The 13399-nt window shown below is 38.3% G+C and overlaps 1 protein-coding gene and 1 long non-coding RNA gene across 3 annotated transcripts in view; both read left to right on the forward strand.

The window, feature by feature from the left end:
• The window catches only part of LOC137197010 (Kv channel-interacting protein 2-like), a 112293-nt gene that overhangs the window by 25860 nt on the left and 73034 nt on the right, over positions 1-13399 (forward strand). The window lies entirely within an intron of this gene.
• On the forward strand, positions 7660-11037 carry LOC137197620 (uncharacterized). Its single transcript, XR_010931485.1, has 4 exons — positions 7660-8356; positions 9130-9247; positions 9858-9932; positions 10276-11037. It is a non-coding gene; the product is annotated as an uncharacterized lncRNA (long non-coding RNA).

A 13399-nucleotide genomic window follows, 5' to 3' on the forward strand; every position in this document is an offset into this window, starting at 1 on the left:
TGGCTTCCAGCTCTCTAGAGACTCTGGTAGGTGAAATCTGTCTGGGGTTAGTTAAGAGAAAAATGTGAAAATGAAAACACCTGGAGGTAATTTTACTGAAATATATATAAAAAAGTTTGATAGATAGAGATAGAGCTGATAACAGTTTTATCAGCTGCTTTTGTTATAATGAGATTAAAAATATTCTCACAATAGCTAATTCTTCATCTTCTGTTAAATAATTAGTGCTAAAGATTTTACATCCTCACATTTCTTAACAAAAATACACCTTACTCTTATAGGAGGTTAATTGAGGACATTGAGCCTATGCAGCAATCAAAACTGTGTCTTTATTCATAAACCAGCTCTGTCCCTCTCTGTGTTGCATGTATTTCAGTCCCCCACCACTATCCCAGCTCCATTCTCCACCACTTGACTCAAGACTCCCCACTGGGGCTCACACTCACACTCCCTCCTGAGCACTCTGCCAGGATCTGCTCCAGCCTCAGACCAAGCACACTCTGGAGTCTGCGTGAAAACTCGCAATAAAATGATTTTGCATCTCATTCATGAGTGGTTGTGCTTTATTATGTGGTCCACACAGACTATTGTGGGCCAAAGCCTTTGCCAAAATGAAGAAATACTGTTTAGTCTAAGGCTAACATACTGGCTTTTACCTCACATTCCAGCATAGCAACAAATTACGGTTTAACCATAACTTCAGTTATCCTTGATAACTTGACAATAAATATAATTTTAATGAGCTGCACTTGACAAGTGAAATAAGTGAAGTAGTAAATCTAAGTGTGGAAATCAAGAGTGCTCAAAAACGGAGCAGCTTTTGGCATCAGATTGGATGATTTTATGCTCATTCTTCTACAGTATACATAAATGATCTTCAAAGTTTGTTGAATATTGTGTGCTGTTGGTGTAGTTAAATGGAGACTGAAGATAAAGATAAAACTCAGGTTATGCATTTCAGGAAGAAGGGAGAGTTACAGTCCAAGTTTAAATCATTTTGGCTCAATGCCTCTGTCCTATGCTGAATATTTCAAATACTTAGGATTTACTCTAGATGACCATCTTAGCTTTGAAGAAGGAATAAAAGCCTTATCAGACTCTGCAGGTAGGGCACTGGGAGCTGTCCTTAATAAGGTTAAGCTATGTAGGGATCTTGGTTATAAAACCTATACACAGTTGTATAAATCTTGTGTCTGTCCTATTTTAGATTATAGTGCAGGGGTCTGGGGTTATTATAAGCAAACAAAATGTGACACAGTTCAGAACAGAGCTGTGCGCTGTTTTCTGGGTGTCCATAAAATGGCCCCAAAACCTGCAGTATGTGGTGATGGGAGCCATGTGGAGTGTGGCATAAGGGTGACATGTTGCAACTGTGGATTAATCAACATGCCCGTTAACAGACTTACCAACCAAATTTTCTATTGGGATTTTTCAAATAATTATTCTTAAACAAGGGAGCTTTCAAAAATATTTGTCAATGCAGGTCTTTAATATAAAGATAGAAATAAATCTTGTAGTATTAGTCAAATTAAAACAATACTATTTGAAAATTATAAACAGAATGATTGAAGAAATTTTATGTAAACCAGAACTGAGAACACACAGTCTGATTAAGTGTATTTACCATCCTGAGGACTATGTCACCATTAACCTGATTAGAGCACAGAGGTCCGTCTGTGCCCAGTTGAGATGTGGTATCTTGCCTCTGGTGGTGGAAATAGTACGCACTTTTTATTCTATTGTCCATTATATCACAATCTTAGATATAACCCTTTCCTTAAAATATCTGCAGAATGTCCTGATTTGTTTTCTGATGAATGTAGACTTCAGTACCTGTTTACAGGCAAAGTGTTTCACCTAGCTCAATTTGTATTAAATACTTACCAACAGCGTATGAGGGCACTTTATGTTTGATGTGTTAAAGGCACAGTCTGTGCCTCAGATATGCTTAAGTTATGTTTTATAGCTGTAATGTCTAAGGAGCAGTACTGTGTTGATATTTGACATTGATTGACATGTATGGAGGTGTATTATATTTGTTCTTTTGCTCTCATCATGTTATTGCTCTTGTTTGTTGCTTCTAGTATCTTGTAAGCCCATGTTGGCTGGGCACCCTCTGGTACATGACACTTAAATAAATTACCTTCCCTTACTTATAACACATCCGCACACAGATCGACTCAGGATACAATATGCATATTTTTGCAATTGTTGAATAACCCTACTGCACCTCTAATCATATATAATCCTATTTATTTATTTGAAAATAAAGTTTTTTCAGTAACAGTTTTAATTGCAAATCTTGGGACAAACATAAGAAGACAACCTATAGTTCATGCCCAACATTTAGGGTTTTTGAGTCTGCTTAGGTTGTCTTTTGCTTTTTTTGTTTGATTTATGATGCAGCACTTGTTGGTTGGCACAGTGAGGTGACATATGACATGTTTATGTATACCTGGATAGTTTTTTTTTTTGAATAAACATACTCATATACAATATCATGAATTCCTGCAATTACTACTTGGACGGTCTCTTGTAACCCTGAAGTGGTGGGTTGTTCTTTTGACTGGACATGAAAATTAATTGATTCATTTATATATTTGTTCATATACATTAATTCCAGTGGTGATACAAGTTGTTGAAACTGGACACAAATTATGTTCCTGTTGCAGAAATCTTTCCTGACTGTTTCAATGAATACTTGTAGAGTTACTAATTTGATACTTACAGTATGCTGTTTCGTAATGGCAAAGCATTTCACACATCATCTGGATTTATAAGTACCTGCAGCTTTGAGAATGCCTACCATACATACACTGTCTTGGAAAGACAAAGCTGGTGTGTTTTGTCGCATGTACACGCTCTTTTCTTTATTGGTATCCCATCATTTCCTCCTACATTACACGACAGTATGCCTCACTATACAGTCAGTGTGCAGGAAGCAGCTACATAGGGAGTTAATCTCCAAACTAACGAGATGGCAAAGTCTGAGAAACACTGTCCCACACACAAAGTACAGTAGGTGGCAGAATGGGCTTTGTGCTCAAATGTCACGCTTCTACTCTTTCTTTCCTGCCTTTTAAATTATAATCTTTGTGACACCCAATTGGAGAACCGTACACCTACATACTGCATACGAAGAGCTTTTGTGATATCTGTGCTTGTCAGTGTTTCTTTTATTATAGTGCAACTCATATCTTTCGCATTGTTAAAACAACTTCAGTTTGTTAATATGAAAGACTTCCATTGTCAAGATCAAGGCAATAATGACCATGGGAAAGTAAACTTCTACAAATTGATTGGCTGGTTGTGTGTGTATGTGTGTCATAGTCATTTCCTATAAGAGGAGGTTATTTTTTTTACAATCAGTAATGCTCGCTGTCAGAAACATGACACTTATTCCCTCTGTACTGGATCTCTCTGCTTACTCCCTGAGCGTCTCCCTGCTGTCATCGTTCACCCACTCATTTTTATGTCTGGCTGGTGTGTTTGTGCACGGTGTTGTATGTGTGTGTTTGTTTAAGATTTGAGTGTATAGCCTTGGGTGCATGCCTGTTTGGATTGAACTAATCTCACTCGAGAGATACGGGAAATAATAGAAACTTCATTCAGGATTTATGAGCAACGCACAAACACACATTCACACCCACACACACACAGATACAAACACACGTGGTCTGATCCTGATAGCTGGTCAGTGTCTGAGTTGCTTTCCATTACTCTGGACTGCGAAAGCTGTCTATTTCTGTCTTTTGGAAAGCATGTTGTACTTAAATCAGAAACAGAAACACACGCAACACCAACCAGACGTTCACTTCAGAGTTAGAAGGCTTTCACTCCAGAACTAGAGCTTACAAACCTTTAAAGGCTTACCTTTAAATTTGTAGTATTTAGTATCATATTTAACACTATTTAAAAAATATAAGTAATACAGGGACAACATCTTTAACAAAATGCATGAATTACAATTTAAAAAATCTCAAATAATAATAAAATTAAATTCTCTTAATCTATTTTAGAGGGTCCAGGTATCATCGGATAATTCGTAATTCATTTGTAATTTAAAAACCAAAAAACGGTAAATCTGTTATTTGTTTCAAAACAAAAAACAAAAAAATGTTTTTGGTGTCAGAATCAAATAACGAAAATTAATCAAACAAATCAAAATCAATCAAAAACGGGCCGGGTTTGATTGGTTTTTCGTTATTTGATTCTGACACCAAAAACGGTTTTCCATTTTTTGTTTGTTTTGAATTACAAATGAATTACGAATTATCTGATGATACCTGGACCTTAGAGCTAAAACTATCAGTCAATTTACTGTTACCATTCAACTGAATGTAAGGATGAAAATCTTAAGCAGTTCTCTTAATTGATTGAGTTTCCGTAATAAAAAATGTTTTTTAACCACTGACATAAATTAGGGATTTCAAGAACAAATTAAGTAAACACCAAGTTACTTGAATTACAAATTATTATAATATAATAATAATAATAATGATAATAATAATAATAATAATAATAATAATAACAATATAATTGTTTGTTGAAGATTCAAGATTCAAGATCTTTTTTATTATCATTTTACAATACAAGGTTGCACAACGAAATGTAGACTGTAGCCTCCCAATGCCACATATAAAAACCGAAACCACACAACTGGACCAACAAACAAGTCACAAAAACAAAACTATTTTTTATGTGGTAGTGCAGAGGATGAAGTGAGGAGTCTCACAGACTGAGGAAAGAAGCTGCTCTGTAGTCTGGTGGTATGACAGCAGATACTTCTGTATCTCTTTCCAGATGGCAGCAGGGTGAACAGGCTGTGGCTGGGGTATTGTCTTTTAGTATCCTTTGGGTAACTCCATCTCAATAAACAGTAAGAGGCACTATTTAGTGGTGCAACAGGGTACTACAGCAAATCTACAGTACATTTTCTGTTAGTTAGACCGCATATCCCTCACCTTCTGCATTATCAGTTAACAGGGGCAGATCTACCGGGGTGACAGCTGGGGTGGGGGGTATATATATATATATATATATATATATATATATATATATATATATATATATATATGTATATAGAAAAAAAAACTCCGATGTCCATGTGCAAATGAATGCAGCAAGAGATGACGCTCCCTGTAGACTCTTAGGTTCTATGAAAGCTGTGTATGCTGCCGCTAGCTGACACACACAACAACTGCTGATGGCTTTTTTCCCTGCTAAATGTGTGTAGGGCTGCCAACTTCCACTAGCAGAAATACAGAACGGCCGCAGATGGATAGTGACGGGGTTGTTTTGTTGAAACATGTTTTGTTTAGTAACTCGTGTTTGATTGTGTGAGGGATGGATTAAACCTGTCTAAACCCAAATACTCACCGGTGCTTACAACTATCTGCAGCTACGAACATCTCTGAAACTGCTCATTCTGCAGACAAACATGTCCAAATTTCAGATCAATCATAGTAAGTGCAATGAAAGCACCCAGTTTTAAAAGCACTAAAATCACTCGCTCTAAGCCCCAAACAAAAAGCCACATTAGTCAACAAGGCAGTGACAGTTCATTCAGAGCTTACCTGAGAGTTTGTACTTTCACCACATTTTCAGATTGAAGCTCAGAGAAACCCTAACCCATTACTGGATAAACACTGGATATCTTGGATCGTTAGTAACATCGTATGGCTTCACAGAGTTTAAGTAACACAATTGGTGAATATCGTCTTTATATGTCTATCTAGGAGCCAATTTAAAGCATTAAAGAAAGCTTAGATTGACATAATTACTTATCGCTTTGGATCTCATTTATGACATCTGTTGGGAAACATTGAGGGGCTGCGGGAGGTTGAAACAGACAGCAAGTGAAAAACAACACACATTCACTCAAACCTCCAACAACATTCAGTGTTCAGTTGTATATCATTATTAATCATTATGATTATAAAAGGAAAAAAACAGTAGTTAAATCACTCTGAATCTTGTAGGAGACACTTATAAAAACATCACCAGTTGTTTTGGGTTTTTTTTTCTACCAAAGACGACACCCACTAATGAACAGTCTCCATGCCACCTTCTTGCCACCCCATGAATATTTCTCTAGATCCGCCCCTGTTGGTTAATATATTTTTAACAGATTAAATTTAATGGCAATTATATAATCGATTAATAATTTACATCCCTAATTGAATGTATTCATTCTCATTGTCCAGAAAAGTCTTCGGGACCTTGATCAAATGTGATGATCGCCATCATTGTTCAAAGCCTCACCTTCACCATCCCTTCTATCCCTCTTATTCTTCTGAGTATGTATGTCCGGTATCCTGCAGTGACCTGTGCTGTGGTCATCTGTCCTTGGCCATCCCTTACAGTAAACATGTCACCTCAGCAGTATATAAATAGCAGTTGTTCCTGCAGCAACAGCTCTCCTTATCCATCCTTGTTTGGAGACTGTCAGAATATTTTGGTTCTCCCCTGAGGTAATCTGCCAATAAACAGACAGGGAAACTAACTGTCCTCTATCTATGCTAATATAGAGGCTGGATAAATCAACCATGTAAAACTCTCTGACATCCTCTGAGGATGCTTCTGTGTGTGTTCATGAGTGGGTGAGCTCCTTTTCTCACCACCTCCTGCCCCTCACTCTTTCTGTATGAATCAGAATGAATATTTCTCCTTATCCGGTAGAATATGAGAATGTGTCATTGAGACTATGGTTTTCTGCAGAGAGAAACAGACAGAGGTCATTTGTAAGTGTTGAAGAATTTAAGAAGTGAATAGTGAGTGGGGAGAAGCAGCAGGAGAGCAACAAACTGCTCAAATCATGCATTTAATTCACTGCATCATTTATCTTTGCAGCTCTTTGTGAATGCGCGTCGTTTTATTCACTGCCTCCTCTCAATTAAACCGTCTTATGACTCTCTCCAACTGCTTTTGCATTTTTTTCCATCATTCTCTTCCCTTGTCCTTGGCCATCCCTCCAAACTGTGTGTCAAGAGTTAAGAAGCAGAAAGAAAAAGGATAGGAGGGAGAAGATTGAGTCAGAGATAGTGGGTGTGTAGGGCAAAATTGGTTGGCAGAGATGGGTCGATAAGAGGAAGATGGATAAATGAACATAGGAGAGTAAAAAACCCAAAGCATCTTTTGAGCACTGCAGGGGTAGAGTCCAGCCTTTTTCATGGGGAAAGTAGTTTTTTGGAGGCTTTTGGAATGGAAATGATTCTGCAGAGGAGTGCTTCACAATGAAGCCAGGAGACTTAGTGAATTGGGAACAATGGGCAGCACGGCTGCATTTAATATCAACCAAACAATATATTATAGATAAAGGGAAGTTGTGAAGCCTTGAGAGTTTCTTTTTTTCCTCACTGCTGCCCTGCATGCCTCACCTCGTGCTGCTGCTTCTTCTTTGTCACCCGTGCAGAAAAAAGAGGAGGGTGAGCAGCAGGAGAGAAGAGCACAGGGTTTATATTGTAGAAGACAGGAGTAGAAGAGTGATGCAGAAAGGAGAATATAAAGAAGATGGATAAAGTAACAGAAAAACAACACATAATACGGTAAAACTGCACTAATCACCAGTTTGTAAAACTCTAAATATTAAATATTTTTAAAAAAAATTGATAGTCAAATATTTAGTCAACTTATCCATTGAAGCATTGAATTATTTTGCAGTGATGGAGACTGTAAATCACAATTAGCCACATGGATGTCATTAATTTATGTATGCGTCAGCATTAATAGAGGTGTGACAATCACCATTGAATTAATTAACTTTCCAAGGTACCATAAGCAAACTTGAAGGTACAAAGAAGCAGCTGCTTGAACTGTTGCATCAGTTACAGGCAATCCAAATTATGAATGTGGAAAGTTGAAATGGTAAAATCAATGACATACAATACTCACTAGAATACTGTGTAGACAATAGGGAACAGTGGTCACAAGAAGACGCAGGAGTTGCGTTGTACATTAAGGTGTTTTTATTATTTTGTCCACACCGTATAGCAGAGAGGACAGAAGGAAAAGAGAAGTGATGAGAAACAATAACAGTCATTGTGGTGTTTGAATAAAACATACAGGCACACACATGTATGCACACACAAACACACATTTTTTCATTACCTCCTGCACGGTTTGACGAGACCTTTATAGAGTTGTTTGTTTCTTCGTCTCTGCGAAGCATCAAATACATGGGCCTGTCACGGAGGCTGATGAAAAGAGAAAGAGCTGTGCTCCTTCTCTTTGTGTTTTTGCAATTGAGCTGTTCTTTTCGTGGTTTCATACAGCTCAAGAAATCACCAGTGAGATCAAGGACGTGCAAAAGACTGGGCTAAAGTTGCCTGAGCAACAGCCCATTTGCCCTCTTTGGGTGAGCTGTTGTCGCTGCATAAATACGAGTATAGCCCATGATTGCTTAAGTTAAATTGCTATATCATCCACACTTTTATTACTTTTTGATAGGAATGCCTCCATGTGATGCAAAGTGATGCCCTATGCCCCATATCTTTTGACACTGTACCATTCACACTTGGTATTGTTGCTGTTGTGTGAGTTGTGGAAATGATTAACAACGAATGGTATAACCAATGGGTTGCCCTGTGAATAAAAATCTCCATATATGCCTCCTAACAATGCACAGCTTGTCATGTTTGCATCTCGTCACGCAATATTGCCTTATATTATGCTATAACATGAACCAATCTTAGCTAGCTAGCTGGCTAACATATAGACAGCAGGCTACATGCAAGATAACTCCACAGTTCCGACCATTACATTAAGTGTGCGTTCTATAGAGATACGGGGCTCTGGTGGTTTTGACTGTTGAATCATGCTAGATTAGATATTGTTTACAGTCAATATGAACCTATGTGTCGTGTGCGAACCAGCCAACCTAACGCCACGTTAGCTGGCCTCGGCAGGCCAAACGCCCACGTTAGCTTCTTTCTAGCTTGTGACATGAGCTGCTAGCTATGTTCTTGAACATGCTTCATTCAGGTTGTGATGGATTTTCAACTAACAAGTAGATGTAGCGAGAAGTTGCCTTATTTTCCATTATGAGATGATAACTTGTAATGTTCAAATTGGTTAAAATGTAATGCATGTTCTTTTAGTTAGGCTAATGTTAATTTCGGGTGCTTACAGAAGGCTACAATGCCTTCCAGAAGGAGGAAACTACAAGAGAGAGAGAAAGAGCTGAGGGAGGCAGCTAAGGGGAGCGCAACCTTGCAGAGCTGGATTCAGACAACCAGCAGGTCAGCAGGTGAAATGATAGATATGTCAAGCAACCATTTCCTACATAATTAATTTAATGTGAAGTAGGCTTATTTTCTCAGAAACTTTTTTTAAAGTTGGAAGCAGGCTAATAACTAACTAAAAATGAATTTTTCAATCAATAAATCAATAAATACAAAGTAAATTATATATGTGCATATTGTGACCGAGTTTCATCTTTAACATAATATTAAAGAGAGTGCTTTTCTGTAGGGGGCTAACCCCAATAGCTCCACTTCAGAGAGTGTTGAAGACCCTGGTGTTAAAGTAAAATAATTCTAATAGCTATAGTAAAATATGGGATGGTAAGGCCAGAAAACATGTTCATGAAATCCTATATGGCATTTTGTAATTGTTCTGTATTGTAGTACATAGTTTTACATAAAGTGTTCATTTGTTTTAGTGCATTTTTTGCAGTGAGAGATGCAAGTTGACAATTCAGTCTGATGTTCAGAATTGAAATGATTAGAATTATTGAACCAGTAAAGTATATTTAAGATACTTGCTATTTTAAACAGTAGTTCTACCACGCCCAAGCAATTTTGAATGGAGAATGCTGCGGACAATGGTTCTTAATTCTGATTCTAATTCCGTTTAAGATGAGGCGCAAACACAAGGCTCCAGACCAGAGAGTGAGGGAGAGCATGCTGAGCATCAGGAGACACATCAGACAGGTATATATGAGGGTGGTAATGGCCGAGTGTGAGAGAGTTAGCATAAAAGGGCCATGCCAGTAAGACTGGGATAAAGAGAAAGATAGATGCTTTGGACAGCGTTATTCTTAAAAGGTAATTTATGGAACTTATGCAGAATTATACCAAATCGTTTCTTTCAGAGACAGCTCCATCGTTCAAATTCTCCGCAGAGCGTGCACATACCTTAATAGTGTGATAAGGAGCCTTCGGCACAACAATAATAATGCTTTCATTATTTGAACACTTACATTATTTGAACACTTATCAACAAGAATGTCTTTAAAAAGACCTCTAAAACATCCTCTGTAATTGTATTTGATAGATGGTGAGCCATGCGGACTTGGAGAGTAAAATATAAAAGACACAGACAGAAGCAGAAAGGGAGGACATCTAGACAGGAAGTGAGGATATGGAGATTGACAGGGAAGAGATGGAGAGGGAGGCAGCAACATCAGAGTCCATAAGGGCAAAAACGCCTACAGAAATACACATCTTTTACAATCAAATTGATAGATGGCAGTGTTAAGCTCAAGACGCAAAATCATATTGCTGCTCAAACTAGAGCTGCAATAATGTATTAACTTACAACAACAGTGTGCAGTTTAAAAAAAAAAAATCATTAATCTTTAAAATTTAAAACAATTTACAAATTTAAAATTGATTTGTGGTTAGTTAGATGACCATATTTACACCATTCAGGTACATTTTGGTGCTTTTTCAGGTTAGAGAAACAGCCTCTCAAAATGTCTGTCCATGTCCCTGAGTGACATAAGCAGTTGTTTAAATGTTGCTTGGCAGGTATCCTTGCTGATCATTTGCACTGTGTCCTTTACTTCAGTCAGAAAATAAACTCTGGTTAAGTTTATTGTTAAGAGTTTGAGTAATGGGGTGTAGATAACACAAAAGCACCAAGAGAATTGAATTAAATAAATCCAACAAATATGCTTTCTCTGTTTGCATCAATAAAATCAATGCTCAACTCTATGTGAGTTTACCTGTAGCAATTCAGGATTTATGAATTACATATTGGAAGGATTGAACTACCACAATTAAAGGCACAGTATGTAGAATTTAGTGGTATCTAGTAGAAATGGAATATAATATTCATAAGTATGTTTTAATTAGTGTATAATCACCTGAAAATAAGAATTGTGTTTCCGTTACCTTTGAATGAGCCCTTTATATCTACAAAGGGAGTGGGTCCTCTTCCACAGGGCCCAGTATGTTACACTGTCATGTTTCTACAGTAGCCCAGAACGGACAAACCAAACACTGGCTCTAGAGAGAGCCTTTAACGTTTTTTGTGAGTTTCTGAAAATACTAAAAAAGCACTTACCATTTGTGTGATGTATTGATGTAGGGAGTAGATTTTATATTCTCACATATAGGGAAAGGTTTTGGATCAAATGGGTTAATTAAAATCAAACACTTATCTGATTAAACGCGAACATTACTTACCCACAGGTACACTCTTAGTCTTGCTCAATAACCATCATCATGGTATTGAAATTAGCTCCATGCATTTAATGTAGTCAATACTACACAGAAAAAAGCCATCAAAAGGCAAAACATTTAATTTTTTTTCAAACCTCTTACAAACTGAGAATTCAAACAAGCATTCTTTATTAGTCCTCAATGATCACTTTGTGGAAACTTAGCAATCACTGTGATTCCAATACAGTGTTGTTCACTACCTGGAGTGGTTTTTCACCCACAGTATATACAGATAATGATATGTCCATGAGAGTGTTTAGAGATGTGTTTAACTGTTGAACATGAACCTCTCAAAAAAAGTCAACCACTCAGAACAGGTACAGTTATTTTGAAGAGAAGAGAAGAGAAAGAATCCCTTCGAGAGATTGAGAGAACCAGAGCGTTAAAGTGTGTTAGAGAGTGAACCTAATCCAACCCACCCGCCCTCCTCCTCCTCCTCCTCCTCCCCCCCGTCACAGATCCATACCTGTCCGCCCACTGATCTCCCATGAGCCTTTGGGTGATTGTGTGAATTCAGCCAAGTCGGGCTCCTTTCTGCAGAGTTATGTTCAATTACCAAAGCAAGCACACACTCGTGTGAGAACACATATTGTAAACAAATGCTCACCTTAGCATGTACCCTCCACATGTGCACACACACGCACTTTCACATATCCCCTGTCCTCTGTGTCTTACATTACCGTTGTGTTTACAGTGAAGGAGGATAGATGAGCTGCTTGTTAGGAGAAAACGCACAGGCAACGAGTTTAGCGTCCTCAAGGAATCAATACAACTCAGCTTAACATAATTTTTTTGCTCTGAAAGATGTTTGTCTGTGTATTGTGCGTTTCTGTTTACATCGTCAGGTCTGTTTAATTGCTGCGGAGTCTGCTGAATGTCTAGTCTCTCATCACTGTGTTGTTATTGTGCGATGTAGTTCAACCCGCTTCACCTCTGGCTCCCTGCCCACATGGTGAGAGGAGCAGAAACACAGAAAGAGTTACTGAGAAACAGAGAAAAAACTATTTTCCATTACTTCATTGTCCAGGATCTGTTTTAGATCCTGTGACCCCCCCTTCCAGCCATCATAGCAATGTCATTAGACAAAGGTGTCTTCTGCGCCCTTCTGCGCACACACACACATGCACGCATATTTACAGACATCCACTTAGCAGAAATAGTCAAGAGTGAAAGCACTTAAGAAACACAAAGAGAGCGTGAGAGGGAACTCTGAAAATTGAGTGGAGAGAGAGGTGGAGAGTTCAGCGTCAGCCTCGCTGGATAGACAGATGGAGAGAGCTCCTTAAGGAAGCTGTAGATGGTGTCAAGAGAAGTGAGGGATTACATTAGAAGAGTTAGTGATTATAGTAGTGTAGTGTAAGTGCTGCACTTGTCATGATCAAAGCTGCTATTAGTGCTCTTAGTGAGGATCAAATCGAGCTCATGAAACATGAGCGCAAACAGAGAACCTGTCAAGTGAGAGAGAAAAAGAGGGGGAAGAGTTTAGAGCGTAGAAGGTATTTTATTTTACTTTTTGGCTCACTTTTTAGTTGTTCGATGTTTTTTGTCTGAGTTGGTAGGTGTTGGCATGGGTTTTGCTCAAGGGGGAGTCTGGCAGGACATATGACTCTCTCGGGGCAGTCACTCTAACCACCCTGGTTAGACTCCAGTTCAGGATGCCCTTATGCCTGTGTAACCTTTGCAGTGACACTTTTTGATGAATTATCCCCTCAGGGTGCAAGGCGCAAACACTTTCCCATCAATAATTCCCATCCACTCCATTTTCTGAGCAGAGTCTGTGGCAGCCTCCAAATTTCATCACTGTGGCACAGAACATGACCGAAAAGTGCTTATTGAAAGACAAACGACACTCTTGACACCTAATGCATTGCTAAACCACACACACACACACACACATAGACAGGACCCAATATAGAGAGTTGCACAACTTCAGGCAAGTTTCTCTGTGAATT

The sequence above is a fragment of the Thunnus thynnus genome, chromosome 14 (genome assembly GCF_963924715.1).
Source record: "Thunnus thynnus chromosome 14, fThuThy2.1, whole genome shotgun sequence".
Lineage (NCBI taxonomy): Eukaryota > Metazoa > Chordata > Actinopteri > Scombriformes > Scombridae > Thunnus > Thunnus thynnus.